Source organism: Doryrhamphus excisus, chromosome 21, assembly GCF_030265055.1.
Source record: "Doryrhamphus excisus isolate RoL2022-K1 chromosome 21, RoL_Dexc_1.0, whole genome shotgun sequence".
Taxonomy (NCBI): domain Eukaryota; kingdom Metazoa; phylum Chordata; class Actinopteri; order Syngnathiformes; family Syngnathidae; genus Doryrhamphus; species Doryrhamphus excisus.
This window is the reverse complement of record NC_080486.1, coordinates 687,837-715,139: the sequence shown is the minus strand read 5'-3', so window position 1 is coordinate 715,139 and position 27,303 is coordinate 687,837. Positions and strand designations below refer to the sequence as shown.

General features: G+C 44.2%; 1 protein-coding gene and 1 long non-coding RNA gene across 7 annotated transcripts in view; both read right to left on the bottom strand.

Annotated features, from left to right (window-relative positions):
- Positions 1 to 17,861, bottom strand: part of nrp1a (neuropilin 1a) — a 123,643-nt gene extending 105,782 nt beyond the window's left edge. For 5 of the 6 annotated variants that reach the window (XM_058059338.1, XM_058059337.1, XM_058059344.1 and 2 more), the window contains exons 1-3: positions 17,780 to 17,861; positions 17,637 to 17,702; positions 17,390 to 17,484 (exon numbers count right to left, since the gene is read on the bottom strand). The gene's annotated coding sequence lies outside the window, so the exon portion shown is untranslated. The remainder of the gene's footprint in view (positions 1 to 17,389; positions 17,485 to 17,636; positions 17,703 to 17,779) is intronic. The other variant, XM_058059347.1, reaches the window with a different exon arrangement.
- Positions 17,862 to 18,944: 1,083 nt separating this feature from the next.
- LOC131108426 (uncharacterized) lies at positions 18,945 to 20,941 on the bottom strand. The gene is made up of 3 exons (XR_009120451.1): positions 20,495 to 20,941; positions 20,286 to 20,416; positions 18,945 to 20,201 (listed from the first exon to the last, which is right to left on the bottom strand). It is a non-coding gene; the product is annotated as an uncharacterized LOC131108426 (long non-coding RNA).
- Positions 20,942 to 27,303: the final 6,362 nt, after the last annotated feature.

The window sequence follows — 27,303 nt, the reverse complement described above, 5'->3', positions numbered from 1 at the left end:
AAAACCACAGGTGTTAAACATGGAAATGGGTATTATCAGTCTTTACTTCAGTAACTGTCTGGAAGATGTCCCAAAGCTCAGCATTGGATTTCACCCCATCCCAATGGACAAGGAAGAATCTGGAACTCGGAAGTCCTTATTCCTATGCTGTTCTCCAGTCCCATATGGATCAGTGATGTGTCTGCATCTAACTGGCCCCCGCTTATGTCAATCAAGGGCCTCCTTATATGTGTGCTTGCTGAGGCGGGCTTGATAAGGTTGCCCGGCAACCTGTCTCTACAAAATTCAAGTAAAAGTGCCTCCGCTGTTTAATTCGACAGTACTTCAATTGATTCATTCTAGTCAACTGTGACAGCGTCTACGGGTGGGGAAAACCAGCAATTTCAGTGGGAAATCAATCAGAACCATCGCACAAATATTGGTCAGAGGCAGTACAACCATTTGGAACGTCCTGAAGAAGAAAAAAACACTGGTGTACTAAGCATCAGATGTCGAGTCGTGACAAACATTGTCATGGAAAGAAACAAGCAACAACCTGCCGAGGGCAGGAGTGAGGTATCGCTATCTACTCAGGGTGTCACAAAAACTACTCGGGTTTGGGTCTACAAGAACGAGACCAGAGTTTAACATTATTTTCAAGTAATGCCAGTACTTTTAAGTTCTTCCAAGTACAATGAATGCGAGTACACATTCTTGTTGGTGCAAAAACTCCAGTGAACTTGATGCTAGCCCACTTTTACCACACATCAAATGGCAACGTAATAATCTTCCACCAGCGATTAGTGGGAACACGTGTCGGTCCGTGGGTCCAAAAAAGTTGGGGACCACTGTGATAGACCACCCACTGTCCAGTCTTGTCAGCTAAAGTCACGACTCGCCACGTTTTAGTCATCGAGGATCCATGTTTAGCAGCTCAGCGTCTCGTTTGTCATGAAAAAAAGATTCATCAATGAAAAACGTCATTATCGCTGATGAAGACGGCACCGATAATAATGAAAAAGGTTTCTGTATGGCCTGTAATATTTGGTCCACCCGTGGCCCACAGGAAGTCATGACATAATACAGTACGTGCCAACATCCACGATCTAACTATTACCTGGTGAGAGCTTTCAAACTATTAATTTCAAAGTTTAAGACTGTAGAAAATGGGGGCGGGGCGGGGGCGCTCATCCCTTGTCACCTTCTTTCTAGACGTGCGCTCATGCTCGCAGGCGCCGCTCAATAACGCTCAGCCGGGACCGACATCAGCCGCACAACATCCTGACTGATGGCTCCCACAGCAGCTCTTTAAACGACCGCGGCCATAACCATTAGAAAATATGGAATATGAGCATGCAGCATTGAGAAACATATACTCCCCATTCATCCACAAGGGGCCCCTTCCCTTCGCCGATGTTAGCTGCCGTATTACACGGGCACCGGGGACAACTCCAGGCTGAGGAAACCAATAAAAAAGCACCAAACGCTGGCAGCCTGTCCACCGTCGGAGGAGCCCATTGATGTAGAGGGCCATTAAAACTCACTGACACCCGATACTGGATGCCCCCGTGGGGGGGATGCGGGTCGGTTCTCATCTGGGCTTTTACAATCAGGCTAATTTTTAGAGAGGACATTAATGTACAGGGTTCAATTGTAATGAAGTCAGGGTGTGAGGGATCCCTGGAAATGGAACTCTAGATACCAATGGGTGGTCTGGGACGTTGCTGTGAGCGTCCTCGCACCAATAAAAAGACATCATTTCTATTAATTACTTCAGGAGACTATGTGCGGCTCCACTGCCATTTGTTGTGCAAGGTGAATATTTGGTTAAGAAGCAGCTTTAAGCCCCCCCGCCCTCGCTATCTTGTATCGAGTCTCGAGCAAAGACTGCGACCGTGGCATCAGTGTACGCGGTAAAGGCCAAGTGGCGACACCATTCAGGACTAAGCCCTGTGGATGTGTTGACTTGATGTAATATTTATGCTGTGTGCATGTTCGCCAATGCAAATCAGTCGGCGCTTCCAGCAAACAAGCCACACGAGCATTAAGGGGAATTTTGTGGGGAATGTCTGCAACTCCCAGTAAGGCAGGAGTGGATCCTGGGAGGAATTGTCACAGCAGATGAGCTGAATGTGTTCTATTGCTGTTTATTTTCATGACTGCCGCTGCCAAAGAGCGCAGGTCTTGTCGGAGTTTAGTGAAACTGCCGTCTGGGGCGTGTGAAATTACTTTCAGGCGTCACAAAATGATAAGCAAATGTCACATGGCCTAGTTTCACACACTTGTTCAAACCATGACTACATGCCGAGTTATTTGTTCAAAGTATATCTGCTGCTTGCATTTGAGAACATCTATTTGCAGTTTTATTCAACTAGCTTGCCGAAACCTTATGTTGCAGAGACCTGTGGTTCATCTTTCTTTGCTATCCGTTTGTATCCACGCTAGACATGCTCCTTTTTGTTCATTGACCCTTTTTACGTGGAACCGGCCATCGATCAATAGTATGTGACCACCATACGCCCATATGTCTTTCAGCGCTGATCACCTCTGGATAGTAATATTGCAGCCTGCAGTCTGTGGGGATCCTAGCGTTCCGTGTTGTGTCTTTAACGTCTTGGAGAAGCGTCACCCTCTAACTTTCCTTCATAGTGCCGAAAAACACGTCTGTCATGTGGAACATACCTGCCATTTGTGACGCAGAACATAAAAAACATGCCAGGAAAAGTACTTGACGCAGAATGCCGAGTTTGTCAAACAGTCAAACGGCAACTGATCTGTATCACGGTGTCACGGAACATTGGAATCTGCACCATAAAACCCTGATCGGAACATCCCTACTTTTGACTTTACTTCCGTCTGCTTTGGGGACCAAACACTGAGGGGAGGCCCACTGTGCCAGAAAAAGCCCTGATCGAGAGCATTCATCTTTAAAAATGATGGTATGAATAGTTTGACTGTTGATGTCGGAATGGAACTTAAAATATCCGACAACCAAGACTTGTTATTCCCCAAAGCGCCGTTTAATCAACCCGGTCATTCTATCCGTATCATTGTATCTCCTATGAATGGATGTCTGCCCAGAGGAGACAGGTCCTAAAAGACCTAAAAGAATCGTCCCCCGGTCGATGCCATGGAAGTCTAGTCATGACGGCATGACCATGAAAGGAGTTACTGACTCCCATCATTCTCCACCTTGACCAACATTTTAGTAATAACATTTCTGTGGAGTATTGCTTATTACATGAACAAAACGTCATGTGTTATTTTGACAACATACGATAGTTGTGTCTGGTTTGAAGATCTTCTGTTCTCACCGACTGTCCCTCAGGGAATCAACTCCATGGTATCAGCAGTCACATGCCCAGCAACCCCACAAAGCTTCTATAGAGCGACGGCCTCGCTAACATTTTATAGTGCAGCTATAAACAGACAAACACACAAAAAAAATCATTCACAAGTGCAAATCCTGTCATGGTAAAAATATTTCCCCGCTGGGTTTGTGCAGAGACCGGCTATTTGCTCTGACATTCATTTCTGTTATATGTAAAATCCCCTGAGGAATTAGTTTAATAAAAGCACCGGACACGCAGGTGGCGTGCGAGCCCCAGGCTAATTCTATTCCTATGGACTGCGCTAAATTAAGGGAGTTCCAGAGATCCTTCAAAAATCCGGTTAAATGCTGCAAACGCACCTAGAAACATCTTGAGAAGATCAATTTAAAGATCGCAAGCATGTTTACGTATGTATTTAAGAAGTAAAGTTGGGAGGGAATTAAAAGTACTCACGAGACGGTGCCTTAGCGGACGTCATGATATTTAATGTTAGGAAAATCCCATCGCGATCAATATAGCAAGTCCTGTAAATAGTCAATATTGTTATTTAATCAAAATGTGTTAAAATCTTTACTCAAATTAAAGATTTAATGCCGTGGTTCTGCATGGAGCGTTTGCTTCAGAAGCAAAAGAGCATGTGTGAATGTGCCACATGAAGCCTTTTCCCAAGTGTGAACCTCCAGTCCAAACACCCAACTGGGACATCAGCATGAAAAAAGGCTGTGGGTCTGGACCACCAGTGTGTGACCAATTTCTTGGTCCCTTCTGCGCTTGATGACATGCAAAGCTCACTTTCATATTGAAATCAGACTTCATTTGGAGCGTCGGGGGCGGCATGGGGTCAAGGACCTGTCACCACGTGGGGGGGCAAGGGTACTCCGAGAAGACAAGTTCACGGTACAGGAGATAATAGCTCAATTGGTTTCACTTATACGCAAAGACTGGAGGCCTCCTTGCTTATTACAGTACTTGTCTTATTTGACAGTTTTTCGTTTCTGACATGGCCCCAGTGGTTCTCCACTCGGAGCCAAGCTAGATCAGGCTACATTGGTGATGAAGTGCTGGACAATATTGGCAAGAAGGCCATGTGGAGCATCTCTTCTGCAATAGCAACCTGCAGTATTCCACAATTTGACTCTGACTCCCAAAAGGAGAACACAAGGATGCTATAAAAGTAATACAGGTGCAGCAGAGGTATATCGTTTATTCCACAATCAATTGTGCGGTCCAGGTCGGACGCTTCCGCGCATTCACGGCGGAGAAAATCCGTACATTGGACTGCTGAATGATGACAAATGCGCGCTGGATTGTCGCGGTCATGAATCACACTTTGCAAAGCTCTTACATTATCATTAAAAAGAACCACTCTTACATTCTCATTCCCATCTGACGTATTAAAAATGAAAACACATGTCCAATTTGTATTCAGCAGGACCAGTAAGTCCCATACATAGACCGTACGTATGGCCCAATTACAGTAGCCCGCCGGCAAAGCCGACCCACCCACCTTGCTCGTCCTCTCACACGCTGAAAGAAAGTAGCTGAGGCAATGAGGCCCAACCTGCTTCAATGCAGACCCCCCCCCCCAGCCAAGGAAACAGATTATCAGAGAGGCCGTGGTAGTGGTTAATTCAACCCTGTTTATTTCTCTTTTTCCAGGTCCTTGGAGGTCCATCAGCCTCCATCCTCTCTACTACCTTTTCAAGGATGCTGCATTAATGGGGTTCTTGTTGTTATGACGACCTGCTTCTTTGCTGCATCACATCTTAGAAGCAGGTCTCATCAGAGGTTTGATGAGACCATGCTAATGGGACAGCTGTTTGGAGGGGAATCAATATACTGTAGCTTAGCCATTAGGGGGCAGGGATAAAAGACGCCTCCCGGCCTGAAATAGCATGATTGCACAGAATGAGGAGGCTCTTATGTATGATTGGTAGAGCACTTTTTCCCTCTGCCTCCACCAAAAATATGATTTACTTTCATTGAAATGGTTTCTCCCAATAACTGCTTCAACATTCTTGACATTGGAGGTATACCTTAGCTTAACCTGTACAGCAAACCCGATATTCATTTGGGGTCTCTTGGTTCATATTTGCCACCGTTGGGCGACCTCACATTCGTCCATCAGTATCCTATACTATTATTATTTATAGAAATGCGGTTGTAGATAATGTTATTACACGTTTAGACTTATTGTAATAGCTCCGTGCTTCGCCTAATGGCTTCCCATAGCGGCTCAAACTCACCCTCCATGACGCACACACACAGTACAGAATTGAACACTTACATATGACTGATGTAAAAATAGTGGAAGTAAAAGCACCACCACAATAGATAGATGAATGTCATTATTCTTCACACACACTTAACTTTCACTTCTACAAATAAGTACCTTTCAGCTATTCATTCTGGGCTGATCTCCAATAGCAACGTGGTCCGAGTAGAAGATTTTATATCGATACATCTTTTATATGCTCTTTGTAACAGATACTTAAAACTGATTGAGCACCCGCACCCCCCAATGCAGCTAACTGAGATTCTATGAAGGTAAACCCTTCCGTAGACGTTGAACGGCGTCTAAGCAAAACAACCGTTTGGTTGAATCAAAACAACTTGATGCCAGATCTTTTATCATGAAAAGCAGGACTGAATATTCCAATGTACTAAAAGCAAAGGATACATTAAAAGTAAATGATTCACTGATCATCAGGACTCATCGATGGAATGAAAACATTTTCAAATAGCAAGCAATGAAAGAGTTTAGCATCTTTAGTATCTTAATACCGGCAACACACGGCGAGCAGCTTGAGAAGTGAATAACGTGACACTTGACCTCCATCATCATATCACTGCACTCTGACCCTGAACATCCGAGCGCAAAGCAGAAGTGGAGCGGGTTAACACCTCGTCTCTGCAGCCCCTCACCACCCCCCCCCCACTCGCAAACATCTTGTAAATGTAGCCGTCTCCATGCTGACCTTGCCTCGCTTCCCTTGAAGCACAGAACGTCCCTTTTTATTAAGAATGGGAGCAGAATGGGGGGGTTGGTTTGAGCTGACAGGTCTGACACCAGACACCAGGTACCTTCCCCCTCGCCGATGCTCCCAGGTCGTCTGACACGCGTCTAATGGGCTTGGACAGGCTCTCAGAATGGAAATGTTAATGATGGAGTATGTTGGAGATGTTTCTTGCTCTGCTTGATATCGTCAAAGGGGGGTGGGAGATGGATGGATGGACTTTGCAAAGGTGATTGGACACCCAATGTTCCTGATCAGCACTTGGGTGGAGCTGAACAAAGGGGAAAGAGGAAGCAGGTTCAATTCTTGGATAGAAATTGCCTTCTAGGTTAATGGGTTGGTTGTGGTTAGGATTAACACTCTCGCCCTTGGGTGTAACCCTAGCCGGGCGTTCATAACCAGAAGACTGGAAAGGGTTGTTGACAGAACAATGAGAAGAACTCAAAGGTGATGTTTTTTATAGTAAATATCTAGGAAATAATGACTTTTTGTACTCTCCACACTCCAGCGTAAGAAAAGGCTATTTTCTATTGCCGTGTACGTTTGGCACCCCTCATTGTTTGTCACCACGTCTGCATGGTCTCAACCTGTCAGCTACTGGGAGTCGGCATGCTTGAAAAAGGGTGAAATGCAGTTAGGCGCTCCATTCATTGCGGCTGTTGACCAGTCGGGGATCCGCTGCGTGATATTGCAGAGCATGCCGCCCTCAGGCAAGGACATTATTCATTCTTGCATCACCATCCGTTCCCCGAATACGTACGCAGTCCGAGACCACGCTCTCCCAGGGATGGGGGCCCGTGTCAGCGTTTGCCAGCAACCTATGGAAAGAAACTGACAAAACCACACAATGGATTTTTTTGGAATGGATCTTTCCCGCTTTTCCTGCTGCTCAGAGTCATTGAATACACGGCGTATTGTGCGCCCTGACAAAAGATGAAAGGCATTGGAAATGGAAGGCTGCGGTATCAATAGCATGTTGGAATAGGCAGGGCTCTGTTTCCTCACTGTTTTGACACCTTAAGTCATTCATGCAAATTGGCAAAGTTAATACATTCACAGTCGGGGAGGGGGCACCCGTTTACCCGTGTGGGCTGATTTGTCAAACACAAAGGAAGTCAAGTGGAGCGGGAGCTGCCATGTTTGCATGCGGGCTTATATGATGTGAAATCCAAGGATGGATGCTGACATGCTGCTGTGCCGAGGCTATCAATATCCAGTGTAACTATATAACGCGTCACGGCTGTCATGATGCCGTTTGGCGGCCACGGCTACCTTCGAACGTCATTCACATTACAGTACAAGCGGGAAGTGCGGAAAACAACGAGGTACACGATGCACCAACATCACCCTAATTGGTCATCCCGCCATGTTGGCACATTTATTGCAAAGAAAATGAGTGCTAAACCTAAAAAAAACGAGCTAGCCAAATTGCTATCATGAGCTGACAAAGTAGTGCACATGTCAGGCGTAGCGTCTCGTCAAAGCAGGAAGGATGTGATGTATGTTACATACGTATAGATGGTCTAATCCAGGGGTGGGCAAACTACGGCCCGGGGGCCACATCCGGCCCGCCAAGTGTTTGAATACGGCCCGCCCAATCTTTCAAAAGTATTTAATTTAAACTCAACATACAACCTGGCATCATGGCCTGAGCCAACCTTTTGATGGTTTTATCAATTTCGTTTTTTGACATGGTCTGTTGTTTACAAAGTGCTCCTGAAAAAAGGGACACACCATCACATAATAATAATAATAATTATTATTATTAGATTATTATAATTATTATTAGAACTATTATGATTATTATAATTATTATATTAATGCTAATTATTATATTAATTATATATAATATTATTGTTATATTTGCATATTTTACATAATATAATAATTATTATTTTAATTTTATTGTAATTATTATATTTTATTATTTTTAAAATATTTAAATATAAATATAAAATAATAGCAGATTGCATGACAATTTTACAGATACAATAATACCAGGTGGACTGTTACGTGTAAAATATATAGTCTGCCCCCCCCCGTAAATTTTGTCATATCAATGCGGCCCGCGAGTCAAAAAGTTTGCCCACCCCTGGTCTAATCTGTGTCTCACATTCGATAATAAATGAAAAAGTGAGGTTTGATTTCCGCCACGACTGACAGCATACGCTCGCGTAACAAAGTTTCCCCCTGCTGCTTGGGAACGTAGACATAACGCTGTGCTTACAAATCTGGGTTAGACATTAAGCATGTAAATACCCCAACAGCACTCCAATTAAAAAAAGGCCCCTCCTAAATGCGACGCACCATTCCCCCCCCTCATTTAAATTCACAGTATGTCCCGTCACTTTCCCGGGGCCTTAACTCCTGCTCTCAGGGCAAAGCGCGCCCCTGCTGAGGAAGCACGAGGACCAGAGGCCCCCCTATCATTAAACTCATTTCCTAAAACATCAGGGTGTACTAATGAGAAATTCTAATTCATATTGTAATTATTTTTATAATTGCATGCGTCAAGTGATTACTGTATGTCCTTACCCATTCTCCATCCCGGTGAGGGAGAGTTAGTTTCTTACATAATCCTCCTCGCCATTCATCAACATGTTTAACTATCAAGAGTAATTACAAAGTCCTTTGATGACTAAAAGTGCCCCCGCAACTCATTTAGCTTAAGTCTACTATCTCATTGTTCGCATCCTCGTGCCCGAGGTCACGGAGAAGGAAATCGGGGGGTCGGTGTGGCACATGCCGACTATCATGGTGGTTCATTGAGGCGCTGGATGAGAATACGACGATCTCGTATCGCATTTCAGGAACACGGAGTTAGCATACCTGCAGCAAAAATAAACGAGCGATCAATTTAAGGATTGTTGAGAAAAGCGTCCAACTTGTTGATAGGAGGACATGCTATTTTAGCTATTAGGACTGTTTGACGTGTTGGGATGAAATATTGAAAATACGCAACTTTGCCTACCATTAGGATTACATATTGCAGTATTTAAAAGAATATATGTGTTACATTGACAAAAACTACAGTGTGTGTGTGAGAGAGAGAGAGAGAGAGCGATAGAGAGATTAATTAATTAAAAAGAACAGCATGCCCCCTTTGTCCGTTATCTCACGCAAATGGATTGCATGACTTATTTCACATAATTATTTATTAGTATTATGAAGCGGCAGACAATATGGATATATGGAATATGGGTAAGAATGGAATACAAGCACCTGTAGTTACATCCATATTTAATAGTGGTACGCTGCAGCGCTTGTGTAAGAATTGGTACAGCCTTTGTCATAACATGATATATAGTATTGTTGGCCATGTTCGGGGACACCGCCATCTTTGTGGAAACAATCGTCACTAATAATTAATAACTCAATAGGCTCCACACTTTGTCATATGAATTTATTCACGTTTCTGCTCTATCCATACCGTCGGAATTAAGGTGAAGGAGAAAAGGAGTTAACCAAAGAAGATAAAAGGAGCCGTCTTGAGTGACGGCCGAGTGGCCGAGTTCACACGGAGGTGGAGTTCTCTCCCCTGGCAAGGCCGAGGGTGGCAGGTTGGTACACGGCATCCGTATCCCCGCCAAGTGCTGCTATTTCTGTGCGGGCACCTGCGTGCACGACAAACAAGTGCACAATCTGTCCTCCAACACTTGGAAGCACCTGCACGTGTCAAACGTGACTGCCGCTGGCACGCTCGGCTGGCTTTTGAATGCAGAGTGTCAATCGGCCTTCTGATTGGACCGCTGGATTCCTTTGGTCGGCTGGGACGTGTTAACCGTCAGTCTGGTGTACGCATTTACGGTACAAACAAGGTTTCACTTCATTTTTATGTCCACAATAATGATCAGAGCAATGATTGTCGGCCTGATATGGGGGGGTATTATGACGCAATACAGATAAATCAGATAACGCTCCAATGAGGCGAAATCACCCGTACTGTGACGTTATTGGTCAGTCGTAACTTCTGAGCTCACTCGTAAGCAAACATTCGCTAGTTGTACCAAACAGTCCATGAGGGGGAAAACCTATGGAGCACAAAAAAAAAAAAAATTCAACTTGGCCACCTTAGAGACCTCCGTAATTAGGACCATTTCTTATAATTTAATCTTAATTTCATTGCAATCCTTGTGATTCAGTTACTATTGTGTTTAACTACTATTGTGTTTAACCTTTAAACAAGGTTTTAACAAGGTGGGCGTGGGTTAAAGCACATTCTATTGGTTGAGGGAGCAAAGGGGGAGGGGCAAAAAGACACCTGACCTTTAATGATGTTCCACGACTGCCTGAAAAGACCGCGTGAGATGACCGGAATGTCTGACCTCATAAACCGTGATTATTTTGTGCCGACCGTGGTTTGAGAGCCACTTAGCGCTGAAGAACGTACCGGGTCTCCCTCGTGGCTTAGAACTTAACTGGATGTGATGGGAATAATGAAGCAAATGTAAACGCTAGCGCTTAGCACATTTGGTGTTTCCGGCCATGATTGGATCTTTTTTATATTCTACCAGGAAAAAAATCACGCTTGGGCTATACCAACACGTTATTGGGATTTTAAAACGACAACAAAGTGTCTGCAGTACCCTTACGTTTTAGACCATCAGGAGACCAAAAAGGTTAGAACAACCCTGATGGTGAACCGAGATGGAGGGAAGGGAAGTCGTGCAAGGAGCCAAAAGTTCACTTCCCAAAAATGTTTATACATGAACAAAGCAAAGGAAAGGCAAACCCAGACCGAGTTAAACAGAAGGATGGATGGATTTATTTGCAGATTGAACTGTTTTTGAAACGGTTTCTGTATGATTCCAATCGTAAAAATTGATCCTCAAATGGCTGCATTTGCAAATATCCTGATACAGGACAGAACCCGAGCCTCTCCCGATTGTGCTGTGCTTGTAAACCATTTATTATACACCACGACTTCCTCCAGACCGTGTAATGTCCTTACTGCAACGTGACACCATTACTCCTGCTAATCAGACAAACTTCACAGAAACGTCATACAATGAGATGCACAGTACACTGTGAGCCGGGAGGTGCTTGTCGCTGCTGTCCTCCAGACAGCACTGTGGCTGAGACATTGTTTAAAGTAAACTAAAATAAGGAGGACGTTTACAGCCAAGTATTTTGTATTTCCAGGTTATACTCCAAACGGGATTACGTTGGTTACGGCACAAGAATTTGAAATAAAGTCGGTGCTTCACCAGCCGCTGCAATCTCAAGACACTCTGCTCCAATACACACAACAGCGAGTTCAAAACATGAAGTCTGGTCACGGACCAGGAAAGACAATTGGGAGACGCTACCTGAGCTGCTGTCAGTAGAAAGAATAGAACGCTGCTTACGCTGCCAAGAACTCCACTTCACAAATGTTTTCACTTTGGTCTCAATGTTGTTGTTGGCGTTTGGACAACTCAACTGATTAAAGGGAATTTTGCGTTTGTGGATATATGCTGTGGCCTGAGAATGGAATGTCCCGTTGTGTAAGGCCTACGGGTGGGGGGGGTCTGGGAAAATCACACGTAGAAAATTCCACCTTCTTGGAACAATGCATCGGCTTGTGTATGACACAGTGTTCATGTTTTCATGTGTGGTCCCACTGCTGCTCACATGTATGATATTACAATACGACTTACTTGGACTTACTAAGTCTTGGTCTGGGATTTCTCATCTGCAATGACTATGTAGTTCCAAGGCCGAATTTACCACATTTACTTACTGAGGGTACAAAATCAGGATCAACGGGGGTTCAGTGTCTTCCCCAAGCACACTGACGGACTGTCAAGGATGCGATGCAGTTTTTTCTTAGCACAACTAATGTGTTGCTTCAAACTATCCATGTGGCTTTTTTTACTATGTGGCCCCCAGTGGAAGACGTTTACACACCCCTGACCAAATTAGACCGGCCTTGTTTCTTCCATTTCTTGTTCATTGGAATGGCTGGTGCCACCAGGAGTTTGTTACCTGAAGAATCCAATGAACACGGCAACATGGGATGCCGACAAGTAGTTTTGTGTAGTACAGTGCTTAGCTATTCATGTATAAACTTTGGTTAAGAAAACCATGACTAAATATTAATTCCACTCTTATGGGCTATTTTTGACATATTGGGATAAACAAATGTACCTTTGGTTGTAGCAAGTGAACAAAAACTGAACAAGGCTGGTCTAATCATTTTCTCCACGACCGTATATCATCTTTTAGCTCAGCTAGCTTCCCGACGTGCATGTATTGTCTTTGTGAAACAGCAGAGCAATAACTAAACAAGCATGGAGTCCGTGTAGCCACCCAGGATGACAACTTAATGAAATCCTGTGCTCTCTGCTCTCATGCAAATAAAAGCAGCACGCCGGCACGTTCATGGCCACCAAGTACTGCATGCAGGTAGACGTGCAGGTAGACGTGCAGGTAGACGTGCAGGTAGACGTGCAGGTAGACGGTAAACATGCTTTACCGGAAAATTCATGCAAGTGACTTGTTCTCTCTCCACCAGCGCTCAGAGTCCTTGATGTAGCGAGGCCTGAAACTGCTGTATCAGATTCCACTGGGGGATAAAATTAACATTACAAACAGCACATCAACACCCCCTCGCCCCCCATCCCTGCACGCCGGCCCTGTGGAGTTGGAGGCAAAACAAAGGAAATACTTTGGGTTTATTTATTTATTTTTTTTTAACCTTTGGCGGTATGCTAATGTGTTGAAACTGGGATTTGGAGGTGCACGCTGAAAGTGAATAAAGGGGCGGCGTGAATGTGAGTGACTCAGGGTGAGAGGGAGACCTGATACGGACTATAATTATCATAAAGCGTATGTGCGGAGCCCGTGGAGTGGCTGCAAGATAAAAACAGACGACAAACAACGCAACACATACTACAAATACCGCCCCCTCACTTCTCTCCTTTCTCATCACAACAACAGCGAGCAAGTGAAGCCAACCGAATTAGCATCAGCCGCTTGAAACACTGGTAATCTATTCCAAGCATAGCAAACAATACAAATTGGATTTCTAATTTACCCTGACTCTTTTATGCAAAGCAAGAGTAATGGGGTGTCACCATGGTAACAGCTTGGATACACTGTGCATCCCAGAAATACCTTGACAAGTTTATGCCCCTTTCAGATTTTTGGGGGTGGTGGGGGTGGTTAATCACACATTCCTGGTGGTAGATACAATTGTTACACCTCCATTAGCTCAGTGTATCTTCAATCCGATAAAAAGCCTTCGTGACACTCACGTAGCACAATCACACTTGGGCGACACTGGAAAATACGGGGAGAAGAGACAAACTAATAACTCTGGGTGGGCTGATATCTCTTGCATATCACCCGATACTGATATCACCAATCAAATATACTTGTATCTCTTATTCTGTAGTGTGGAATATTGGGAAGGCTTGATCAAGTGATATCACTCAACAGTCTGCAACAATTGATATGACAAAATGGGCATGTGGGGTATAGTTTTATGTACAGATGCAGGATATCTTCCTTTTAGAACCGATACCAATAACCTGCTACTGCTTTTTGGGACTGACAGACCAATAACCCATAACTTTATCATATCTACTTTTAAAGAAATTTAGATGTAAGTGTAGTTTGTGCACACCAGGAGGGACGGTGAACAAATTAGGATTAGATTAGAGTCATATCCTGCACGACAGAACCAACATCAAGCATGCTAGCAAATGGGTCATAAAGTCTAATCCCTAAAATAACAACAGTACCCAAACAGCCCTCAAGGATGCGTATCAATGCAATCATCACTGTTTGCATTGGGATTATAACGTACGGAGAATATTGTCAGTGTTTAACACTGGCTTGACATTGAAGGCGTTTACCCCTCCAGTATCGCTTCAGCACCTCCATGGATGTCGAAAAACTAAGATGAGATTTGAGCGAATCTCCATCAGGTCGAGCGGAATGATGAGCCTCCTATGCATACATTTTAATGTGCATATTTTCATTTTAACTAAATAAATCTAGTCAAGCAGAATGATTGTTGATCAGTCCATAATGCATGGATTTAATATACAATACATATTTAAATTAGGGTCACACAATCAAGTCTTCCAACTGCAAACGTCTGTATAGCTTAGTATATGTTGGCTACGTTTGTCATCGGTGGGAGTTCAATTTGTGGACGACAATGAAGCGTAGACCTGGGAAATTGGTTGAGATGACGTGTTCCGTCATACTATCAGAGAAAACGCTACTTGTTCATTAGCATCAACACTTTGCAAATGGCGAGTGAGGAAGAGCGCAAACAATGTGGGGCATCCTTTTCGATTGCATTTTAACTAAAACTAACATAAAATATATAAATTGTAGTTGGTAATCTTGAACAATAAACCAGAATAAATAAATAACCTAAATAATCCAGAAGTCAAACTCAGGTTTAGCTGACATGTTCAAGTAATTGTACAGTTAAAGTGAAGAAGACACAGAACAGATGACGACCAAAAAGAATGAAAAATGGAGAAAACCCGAATGGATAAAAAAAACAAGAATTTGGTCTTTTTACCAGACTTAGCCTCCATCAGCCATTGAATCTGCAAACCAACGTTTTCTCACCAGATGGCCAATCTAATCAATATGGCAGCCACAGATCTTGTTATCTTTCATGAAACCATCTTAAAGCCACATCACTCTTCATTATTCATCTACCAAGTACCTCATCAGTGTCTGTGTGCAAAGCTTCTAGATGACAAAGGCCTTGTCCGTGGCATTTACCCTTTAACTGTCGTTAGGTAGGATCATATTTGAGCAATGCCTTAATAGGTTAAGCATACTATTAGATTAGCCCTTCAGACTAAACGGAATGAAATATGACGGATGGTTATGGTGGAAAGTCAAAAAGAAATTGGTTCCTTGATCTCGTCTTCAAGGAGTTTTCCCCCCCCCATTTTTTTTCATTTGGGGCTTTAGTGAAATATTTTTATATTTGTGCCCCTTGTGGTGTCTGAGAAGGGATCCGTGAAGTGCATCACATTAAGTGTACTGACAAACACACACACACACACAAGCAGCCTCTGCCTTTGATGATGCTTTAAGTAGGAGGCCGTAGAGAGCCTTCTAGAGAACATTCCCATTGGCTCAATAGACTGGGGACATAACTCATCCAGCAAGGTCAGTGGAAGCACTTGCAAGGGAAACTCATTGGACAATGTCTCCTTTTTCTGTCTTCAAACCCACTAAGCTCCGAGCCTAAGACGGGACAGGAACAGTACAGTGAAATTCAAAGACTGCAATTGTCCATTTTCTATACTATTAAGGTCACAGGTGAGCTGGAGCCTATCCCAGACCACACATTCACACCCAAGAACAGGAAAGCTGCACTGTTGTGTGTGACGTCAGGTACGATGTACTCAATAGAGTGTATGTATAACGGGCTGTATGGAGGACTCACTAAATATGTGCAGCAGAGTGATTGACAGCCTCTTTTAGCTCACTAGCTAACGTAGCTTGACTTAACCATCAATCAGCCGCCAAACGTGGCTGGGCTGTATCAGGGATGACCACTCTTATACGTGTAGGTCTACTTTAAATAAATCACCGCTCCTTCCTTGTGCTCATCCAATCACAATCCAGTCAGAACTCGCCCATGATGCATTCAGGGTCTTACAGAAAGCCTTTTTGTGTATTTTACACACTCTGATGTTTAAAAAAAATACTCACGCATCACAGAGACAGACAAGGAGGCTGAAGAGCCGTGGGTTGCCGACCCCTTTAAGATTATTTCTTATTGGAAATTCATAGGCCAGGATCCAAGAATGATTGTGTTTAACCTGCGGGGTTCTACTCCTGTGGCATGTCATTGCCAATAGGCATCGAGTTCTTCTATAATCCTGGACACGATACAGCATGCCGGACCAAAGACTTACATCAACTTCATTTGTCGCTTTACTGAGTCAGAGTTCCACATTTGCAAGTTAACTTGGGTAAAACCTTTTTTTCACTATGGGTTTGTTGCCTAAAGCTAAACGTGGGACCATGAGATAACATGTAAATTCTGGAAGGCTTTGGAACTTCTGTTGATGCAGCAGAATGAACAATTTCTTCCTAATTTATATTTGAGGTTGATTGTCAGGAGCTAGAGGATGAAATACGATGCAACTGAAGAAAAGATGCTGCATATTCTAACCACTTTGTGCAAAACAGGCAAGGAATTGTGCATGAATGCGTCATCATTCAGAACCAGAACTTTGTCCAAAGAGCCTTCCTGACCCCCCGACTAGTGCTACCAGTGGGTGACAGATCCAAGGTGGGGCACCGAGGACAGAAGCCCAATTAACCGTCTCTGTGGCGAGCCAAGCCCTTGATGATCCATCATAGCATTTCAATTAAAGCCATCGAGAAGTGATTAAATAATCACATGGAGGCTAATGGAGCCATATATCCTTGTTATGGAGGACATTGGTCATCGGCTCAGGAATGTCTGGCCGGTGCCAGATGTCTCATGTCAATGCTTAAATGAGTAAGACAGATGACAGAAAGTCAGAGGCTGCAGTGAAACAAAGGAAGGAGAATGCTCAGACTGGAACAGAAAGGATTCATCGTACGGCGGTGGTTTATTAGCCATTGGAAAAGCCAGAAAATACTGCATGTCTACAACCATCCAAGGGGAAATATCCGGAAATATTCAAGAGATGTAAACGCGTCCCAGCTATACATTAGAATGAAAACTATTAAAGTATCAAGTAAATCATTTCAGAAATTTCACCCAAAATCTTTAAGTAATTGTAGTGACTGTACTACAGTAGAATGGCCAGTATGTAGTACAAATTGTAATGAAACAATATTTGGGGGAAGTATGCCTCTCGTTCACGCCAGTTGCCAGCATATGCATTTGTAAATAAGAATGTGTTCTTACATGGCTTGCCTGGGTAAATAATAATAATAGTAATAATAATAATAATAATATGATACACTGCATACTGCACACTGATACACTGAGGTCATGTCCAAATGATGGAGGATCATGTCGGAATATGACAGGAGTAAAGTTGTATCACTCCATGTGAGAGGTTGGAGAAAAGGACAGGCTTCAGAGCCTCCTACCAGACCATCCAGACGGTGAACGTCCAGGCTCCCGGCCTTGCTTCTTAGCGCGCCATCAGTGGATCGGATCCCACAGGCGGGACGGGGCGCCTGGCCTGCATGGACCCAACAATCCACTTCATATCACTCAGGCTAATGCTACATGAACATTAGCAACGCAGGACAATGTGCTTCATATACACAAATCATCTTAGCATTAGCACGGTAGCATTGGGGCTAATGCTAACAGGCTATCATTGTCACTCACCTGTTGAGTAGATTCCATAAAGACCAGGATACAGGATAAAGCGTTCCCCGGCAAAAAGCCAACGGTCTGTTGACAAGAAAACATCAAATGTTTGAAAGAAAAAGCAGAAGATGTTTGAAAGACCTAGCTTTGGAGACACTGACCTGCAGCTGCTGTCCCTAGGCCTTGGGCCTGCTGATTGGCTCATTGGACTCAGGTGAGCATGTCATGGCATGGTGCATTCAGGGGCTAGGGAGAATGTGGGGGAAAACACTATGGGGCTAAAATAGGGGAGTTTAACCCTGGTTAAAATGATATTTATGTTAGCTGTAGTTTGTCGTGTATTAGGGAGGGAAAACTGTCAGATGATACCAACCTGCCTTATGATGAAGTGGACTACTCGTCTGAGAAGGTTCTACAAAACAAATCACAAGAAATTGTCTTTGACTTCCACCACATTTACAGTACACAGCTTTGTATACAAAATATTTGGGGTGCACAATAACTATGAGGGGATCATGACATCAGATTGATACTTCGGATAACATTAAACATTAAATAAATGATACCTGATGATAAAAATGAAAAATGAAATAAATCATAAAATGATAATAGGATAAAATAGGATTAAGATAAAAATGAATAGATGATTAAAAAAAACACTCCAGACACCAGATTGTCTGCACTGTGCAGGTGAGCAAATCAAGTGCTCCTTTATTCTCCTGCTTGAGCTCACTTGTAAACATTCACTTCCCCAGGATGACATTTTGCGTGCTAATTGTATCAAGTACTCTGAAATGATGGCGGAAAAAAACTTTGAGTACACAAAACCTTTACCAATCAAATCCCAGTGCCGCAGTGTTTGAAAAGTTCCAAAGGTTTGCCTCCGTGGAGACCTCCGTGGTGCCACACGGTTGCTCGGAGCGTGTGCCCGAATACAGTGCACCTTGCTGGGCTACAGCAGGTTCGCTCATTCTGCTCTATACGCCGGTTCTCCTGACCACTGTAGCAACACACCGGCTGCTCGGAGCATGTGTCTGACTACAGTACACCTTGCTGGGCCACAGTACTTATAAAAAAGGTATTGTTATTGGCACCAAGTGGGTCGTTACAAGCGGAAAGTTATCTGTAAGTTATCTCGTTTGAAACTTGGTGCAGTTAGAGGGGGTTAAATCACCAGCATTTTAAGCTGTATGGGGGGGGGGGGTGACCCTGAGCAACTCTCCATCTTCCCCCTCTATGGTTGTACATTAATGGTTAATTGATGTCACAGGGGAGCGCTGATCAAAGGCTCTCCAAGCAGCATGCATCACTGCTATTCTATTAGCAACACAGGCATGGCAGACGACGGTGGGGAGTGATGATGGGTTGGGGGCTGAATCCCATCCCTCTTTTCCCTTCTCACTCATCTCCTCACTAAAATGAGACCCCCACCCAACGGATAATAACAAACACACACACACACACACACACGCGCTGAGCTTCCACCGTATCTTAAGCCGAGAGTGCGAGTGTTTTGACAGCTATCAGCAGAAATGGAGGCAAATCTTATTTACCTCGCAGCATTTTCATCCCTATTCAGCCTCCCCGGCAGCCCCCCTTCTCCCAGAATTCCATATTTATGTCACTTTCATGTTTTCTTTCCTCGCCATTGTCTATTTCTTCACCCGGTTGCAGCTCACACGCTGAAGCAGAAAGCAAGGCTCTTATTGTTGCTTTGCCACAATGCAAACAATCTGTTGGTAATTCTTGGCTAGAAAAAGCTAACCAAGGTGGCTTGGTTGAATATATCATCACATGAATATCATCATGTGTAAAAGGTGCTTGTCGAGCTTTGCCAGCACATTTATACCTCCGGCTAAACCTCAGCAAATGCTGTTGTGTGCGGAATGGTTCTTATTTGCAAGAGTTTCATCTTTAGTGGAGTGTAAACATGTTTTACTACATAATGGATGCTTAACTTTTAGAACTCGCTGTCACATGAACCCTCCTAAAAGGTGTACAGGTACACAACGTGTTGACTGCACTACTCTGGATTATTTCTGTCCCAAAATGAATATATCTGCCATATAACGGAACACAGAGCAAGTGCAAGAACCAAATGTCTTTGTGAAGCAGTAACATTATGAATTTGGCAGTCAGCCTAGAATAATTAGTCTTGCCCTGGATCCAGCTCGCTGTTCTTACTGGGCTTTCTCTCTTTACGTCCTTTGGCTGCCAATTAACCGACTTGGCACAAATGACTTTGCATGCGCCTTCAGCTGTAATCTCATTACAGATCAGGACCGACATGCGTAATTTATGCGCATCTTCAAATGCCTTCCAATGTGTTTTGCAATAACAGATTTGCTTGTGATTGTGGGGGCGAGGGTTATATGGCATCAATGTTTTGGGAGGACGCCATGGTGCTGAAGAAGAAAGGAAAAGGACCAAGGAGTTACATGAGTTACACGAGTCCAAGCTTTTACTTTGGGTTTTGCTCAGGATTCCGCTCCATTTCCTCCTGCTGATCCAGGTCATGGGGGGCAGCAGTCCAGATTCCTAGTCTCGGGCCACCAGAAGAACACCATGGCGTTCCCAGGCCAACTATGAGACATAATGAGACCCTCCAAGCGTGTCCTATGTCTGCCCTGCGGCTTCCTACTACCTGACATGCCTGGAACGCCTCACCATGGCGGCGTCCAGGAAGCATCCAGACGGGATGCCTGGACCACCTCAACTGGCTCCTCCCAATGTGAAGGAACAGCAGCTCTTCTCTGAGCCCCTCCCGGATGACCCAGATGACCCAGGAACCACATTACCTGTGCATTTAAACACACGTCAGACCGATCATGGTTTGCAAGAGTCATGTATAAATGGACCAGTCATGAATCAATTACCATCACAACCCCTGCAGTAGTACTACGCCGCGTTCGATGCGTCCTGGTGAACTACGCCAGAGAGAGAGAGAGAGGACCACAGAGCCAGTTATGCATCACAAAGGAAGCGAGATAAACGCATCGTCCTCATTGCTCTCGCACAGCGATTTCCCACGAGTGGGTCCTACTTGATGAAGTGCCAGATTCCCTCCCTGTTATTCTCTGTGCGCCAGCCAGGTGTCCACACGCATGAGCGTATTCATCAGTCACGTGGCACCGGGCGCCTCCCTTTGTGAATACCATTCAACTGATTTAGCTCCTTTGTGCGCCTCGTCAGGGAATTGTGATGATAACCAAATGAACTCGGCTCGTACTTGCACACACACACACACACACACACACACACATAATGATAAAACATGTTGCATGCAATTATGTTGTGTATTACACCTTGCACAACATAATGTACGGCACATCAGTCATGAGTAGTAATTCTGGCCAAGATAGCAAAGATGAAAAAATGGAATAACAAAGCATAAACATCAAATACATCCATCCATCCACACATCCATCCACCCATCCATCCATCCATCCATGCATGCATGATGTCACAAAGCTAAGGGCTTCAGTTCACCAATGGGAGGAGGATGAAGCCCCGAACCAGGATGAAAAAATGGAATAACAAAGCATAAACATCAAATACATCCATCCATCCATTCATCCATCCATCCATGCATGCATGATGTCACAAAGCTAAGGGCTTCAGTTCACCAATGGGAGGAGTATGAAACCCCGAACCAGGAAGTGCCTGCCCTAATATCCTATTCTTGGGTCCCACCCTCGCAGGGGTGGTACTGCTCCCTACATGGATCAATGGTGTGGCATCTAACTGCTTCCAGTCCATGTGAGTATCGGTATGGGTGTGTGTCTTCTACGAGGAGCAAGTTGCGGCAGGAAGTTCAGGTTGTTCAAACAACGGTACCTATTGTTTCATTCTACAGTGCTTCTACTGTTAAATACTAGTCATCTTTAACATTGAGGAAATGTCACGGTATTTTGTCCCTTGATATGTTGCATGACTTATAGGCGTCAACTTCAAGGGGAGATGACGTCTGGCCTCACCAGTGAAATACCGTTTGAAGCCAAGACGCTGCACTTATTCAGTTAGCAGACTCTAGCAGGCGCTATATGATGTCTGCCTTTTGTGAGCGTTAATTGGACATGATATCTTCATTTGCACACAGATGCGGCACAAAGTAATTATAAAGAAATGTTCCAAAGACTAAGCAGAGCATAGAGAAATCCCCCAACTGCCTGTTGACTGGAATATTTAAAATAGCTCATTTAGAGACAGCGAAAGGCTGTCGTCTTTGAGTAAGACCTCTCCACTGGCCTCTTGGGATAGCCGGCTCACTGCAATTTATCACAGTCACTAATTATTCATGTTGTAATCCACCATTCTCTTGCAGGGAAAAAAGGGAATAACAATCAGTGCTTCCATGAGCGCTAACTGGCAGAGCGGACGCTTGAAAGCAGCATATGTCGGCATCGTGGGTTCCTCGCTGGTTCGTCTGCCAGTCCGGCACACAAAAATGCTCTGCTGTGAGTGCTAAATGGTCTGAACCAGTTTCTAGAGCATTTGTCCTCGTTGGGGTCACGGGCGGGCTGGGGTCTCCTCACCCAGGTACACGCTGGAGCGGTCACCGGTCAAAAGCAGGGTACCCTAATTTAGGAATCATGTTGAGCTTCTCTTTTCTTACTTCCTGTTCTGATTCTTTTGGCTTTGTGACGTTGCATCATTCAGGGTTGATGGCTGCATGGACGAGAAACTCATCACAGGAGACACAAGGACAGAACCTAAAATCAAAAAATACAGTTTTACACTTTTGTGAACTCTTTTTTCTGCTCTTTTTTTATTAAAAAATGTTCTAAATATTTCACCTTTCTTGTTAAATCATCTTCATGAATGTTCTTTTTGTAATATTATGACTTTATTCCCTTAAGATTATAACTTATGATTTAGCTTAGCATGGAATGGAGTGCAAGCCAATGAAAACAACAACAGCCGTGGGTGGCACGTTGGACACGCCTTACACGCGACGTAGTGGGACAAATCACAACGTTTGATAAGAATGCAGATTCCAAGCATGCATACTTTCTATTTCGCTTACACATGTTATTTTCACAGACCTGGGTTTGAATCCCCCCGGCCATCTCTGTGTAGAGTTTGCATGTTTTTCTCCGGATACTCCGGTTTATGTTTTATGTGTAAGCCGCAATGAAGCAGTAGTTGGAATTTCATGGCGTTCCGATGAGATGCCAGTAAAAATATTGCTGTTTAAGTTCATTTAAGAATTGTCATGTGATGCATGTTGATGCATGACAGGCTGGAAATGTAACAGCATGTCTGCACAGAATTGGGGGAAACGCTGGCGTTCAAGATAACGTTTGCCAAATGTTCATACGTGCCAACGCACTTGCTTCCTCTTTCACAATACCAGCGCCTGGCAACACACCCGAAAGGAAGGTAATGTTTTCATCCGTGCGTCTGCAGGATTATAAAACACTTCAGCACTCTGACCTTTTGTTGAACTTGGGGAGAACAATGTTGCAAAGACAAATGGAAGACTCATCTACAACGAGGCATTCCATCTCAATTCAAATGTACTCATCTTATCATATTTAGGCGAGTCGTGTTAGGACGGCGGCGTCCCGCTGCACCGAAGGGACTTATCACATTCCCAGCAGCAAGGTAAAGGACAATTTAAGCCCCTTTCTGGTCGTCGTCACACACAAAATGGAACATCTGCATGGTTCCATGGTTCCATGGCGGAGACGTGTGGAGCTGGGATTACTGTGAACAAAGACAAAGGTTTCAGTCGCTCTACTATTTGGATAAATAAGATGTAATCCAACTCCTGTTTTCATTGCACAAGCATACAAATTCAGCAGCATCAACTACCTCCATTTTGACACCCACCAAGGGTAAATTAGCAGGGGGGGGGGCGTCACCACCTTGGCTTGCATGGCCCGCTCGGTTGGTGTACACATGGGGCACGTAACAAACTGCTGGATTTGGGCTTGGTTTGTAGAGGCAGCCATCCTGGATGGTTCATCCTTCACTCCAGTAGCCTGTAAGGCATACAAACACTCATGGCAGTTTCTACATGCAAAAATATTATTGCTTTTGGGATTAATGATGCAACCAAGGCACCACTATATTTGTGAAAATTCTGAATTCTTCATACGAGCAATATCATTTGGTGTATCTTGCGTAAGCGCTTTAACCGAGTGCATCCCTGCTTGGCTTCCAGACTGCAGCGTTTACACAACATTTGCTTAGTCTGTGGAAGAATGAGCAGAGACTTTGCTTCAATAAACCAAGTGCTGTCAACCTTGTATGCACTCGATGTTTTGTTTTTACGGAAACCAAGGTTTTCCACTGCCAGAGAGTCTATGAGGCGTACAAGCCAGGACCTACGGGGGGGGGGGGGGGGGGCTAGACATGCTATGATAATGCCAGAGCACTTGTATCCAACTCTGTATCTAAGTCAAACTGAACTTTTGGCTGATTGTGGCTCATTGAAGAGATGACAAGGCCTTCGGGGGGGTGAACAAACCATGCTAATGGCCAGCTGGGGTTGCCAAAAACAAACAGACGTGGACCATGTTGGAGGGGCGGCGACATTTGTAGTCTCATGCTCCCATATCATGTTGGACCACTTGGGAAGGAAGCTGGGTGTTGGCTAATTCTGTTGTTTTCTTAAGGAGAAGAATGATTGAAAAGTGAGGAGAATTTAAAAGATATGTGCTCCACTTGCAAGTGATTTATCGCAACGTGACCTAGAAAACATGAATGGAGGGGGAGAAAAAAATATCTGGGGTGCAGAAGGAGAAGAGAGCGGGAATGTTTGGAATGAAAATCAGAACTAGCGCACCCGAGCTAGTAAAAAGATAATCAAAAGGAATGGCAAATCTGCAAAACATCGTTATCGCTATCGCGGCCAACACAATGCGTCCAACCGTGGGTTGACTGCAGCAGGACGATGGGTTCGATGGCAAACAATTGGAGTCCAAATGGTATGCTGGGCGTCAGGACGACTTTCATAGTCCCACAAATGAGACGATGCATTCAGTGGTCATTGAATGGTGGAGGGTGGCGCCACAGACGTCCACCTGGGCCAAGGCACCTGAAAGGTAGGACCAATAATTACCGGAACTGCTTCAACTCGCAGCGAGACAAGACAAAATACACATCCGAGACTCAGTTCCTGATCCTGGAAATGATGAAATGTCAGGTATTCATACTGTCATGATCTCCTGGTGGCTTTCGCTCTTTCGACAAGGTGGGATTGTTGATCTGCAGGAGCAAGGCCTCTCCACTGGTTGTTTCAAAGAACATCCTGAGGCTCACAGGACAAAAAGGTCAAGTGGTGTTCCAAAGAAAATGTCCCTGGCCCTGAGCTGGAGGATCCCATTGGCTGTCCATCAAGACACGGGACCACCCTCGGTCCAAATGAAGGTTGTTCCTGGTCTCTAGCATGGCCAAACCCAAGAACGGCACAGCTACTCATTTCTTGGTCCTTTTTCTACCATGGGTGGAATTGATGATTATGTGTGGAACCATCAGGATAGGCACCGAGCATCAAGGTCGCCAACTGTCCCGTCCCGTATTTGGACACCAAAGTCAGCGTCCTGTGTTGGGCTGACACGAACTGCCGCACTGGTACACATTCTTTTTGGATCAGGTGAATGCCGTCCTCCATTTGAACTCTCTCACCATTCCATGAGGTTGTTTCCTATTTGGACTCCGACAACAAAAGCTAGCATGTTTATTTATTAACCGGCGTGTCTGACCTGAATGGCTCCCGCTACCTCTGCTTGTGATGCGAGCGGAGGGATTATGACGGCCTTTGAACTATTCCACCCAGACAGACGGCTGGTTATTAATTCATCTGTTCTTTTGAAACGCGTGTCTCATTATCATCCCAATATCAACGCGTCCCGCGAGAAGTCGAGAAGCCGAGCCGCCAAGAATTTGTGTGTGACAGCCTCGCAGCCTCGTCAAATTAAAAAGGGCCTGCCAGTGACACTTTGAGGCTGGCTCACCCAAAAACAGAAAAGAAAAAATGAATTATGTAAGAACTGTCTGAATATTGCATTACAGAGGAGGCCGTCCCCAACGCCCACCACTTCCAGTCTCAGGCAGCCGGAATACCCTCGCGCTGGCACAATAACAAAAACAGCAAAGGTAAACTTATCTCCTTCTATTTTTATTCCACGTTATCGCTCTGAGCAGTGAAGCAACCCCCCCCCCCCCCCTCGCCCCACCTCCCCTCCCCGTGTGTTTTCCAAAGAGAAAAGCTTTGGCAGATAAGGAGAAAGGAGACAAGGAGACGAGGATGCGGTGCTGAATGAGATCTGCATTTGGGGAGTGGACTCGGATAAGATCAGCAGGTCCTGGGAAATATGGAACATTGTGGGAAAAGAGCAATGTGGAATCTTATCCTGATCTTAGTGTTTTGGTGGGAGTGATTCAACGTCATATTTTGATATTTAGCGTACATATAAAACCATTTCATCATGATTATGATGGACCAGAAATATAGTTTAAAAAAAACAACATCTCAGCTTGTGATGTCGGTAAAAAAGACTTTTATTAGAATCAGCTTTGCTCTTTTGTCCACCATTTTTGTAGTTTAAAACTCATTTTGGTCAAATAATGCTGTCATTTTTTTTGTAATTTTATTTAAAATAAAATAAATAAAATAAAATATATTTTTCCACCTTATTCATATAATTATAACTTTATTTTGCTTTGTTTGTTATTATATTTTTCTCTTCATATTTTGACTTTATGCTTGTAAAATTCCATCAAATTTTCCATGTAAACATCTAATGTGCCAAAGGCCGTTAAACAGCCGCTGGCCACAGTTTGGACACCATTGGCGTACACAAACAAGTAAAATTATAAACTGGGCTCATTCACTCGTCTCCCCGTGCTCATCACGTTCCCGCACGAACAATGTGAATTCCGAGGTGACACGTGGACATTATTCCCGACCATGCACATACTGATGATGATGATGATGATGACGATCTTAAGACATAGAGGTGGAAACGCAACAAACTGCCGAGAAGCCAAAAAGCCAGATGATGACAGGCTTGCACCAACCAACACGGGCAAAAAGCGGCTCCTAAAAAGTCTCCAAACAAAGCAAGTGGACCGGCTTAGTACAATATTCCACAATCTATTAGTTTTACTGCTAATCACTTTTCTCTTTCATGCTGTTGCCTTTATTGACTTTTTAGCATAGCAGCAGTGTCTCGCTAGTTCCCCGTGTGTTGCACTTTTATCTACTCCCGTTATTCCCCGCAGCAAAACTAAGAGGCGATGGAATTGCTCCCAACAGGCCGGCGGAGAAGTCAATCTCGTAATGAAGTGCCACCCCGATGATATGCATCCTTGTTCCCTCGCTAAAAGTCACTGTTAATATCCAAATTGTTTTGCATGGAATCACGTCCTGCGGTAATTTCATGCTGTTGAATTCAACAAATAAGACAGCTCAGCAATAAATAGAACACCCAGCAATAAACAGTTCCACAGGCTTCATTCAATACCACAAGGGGGGCCTTGCGGGGGGGGGCGTCCTGACTCAAATATCCCGAGAACACATGTAGGACTGTCAAACTGTGGCAGAAAAGATCTCAACTTGGGCCTTTGTTGTGATGAATAAATACAAAAGCACAAAAAAATACAAAAGCAAAAAAGGCATCAGCTGGATTGCAAACCACAAGATGGACACCAATGATTGGGTGAGCCAATGAGT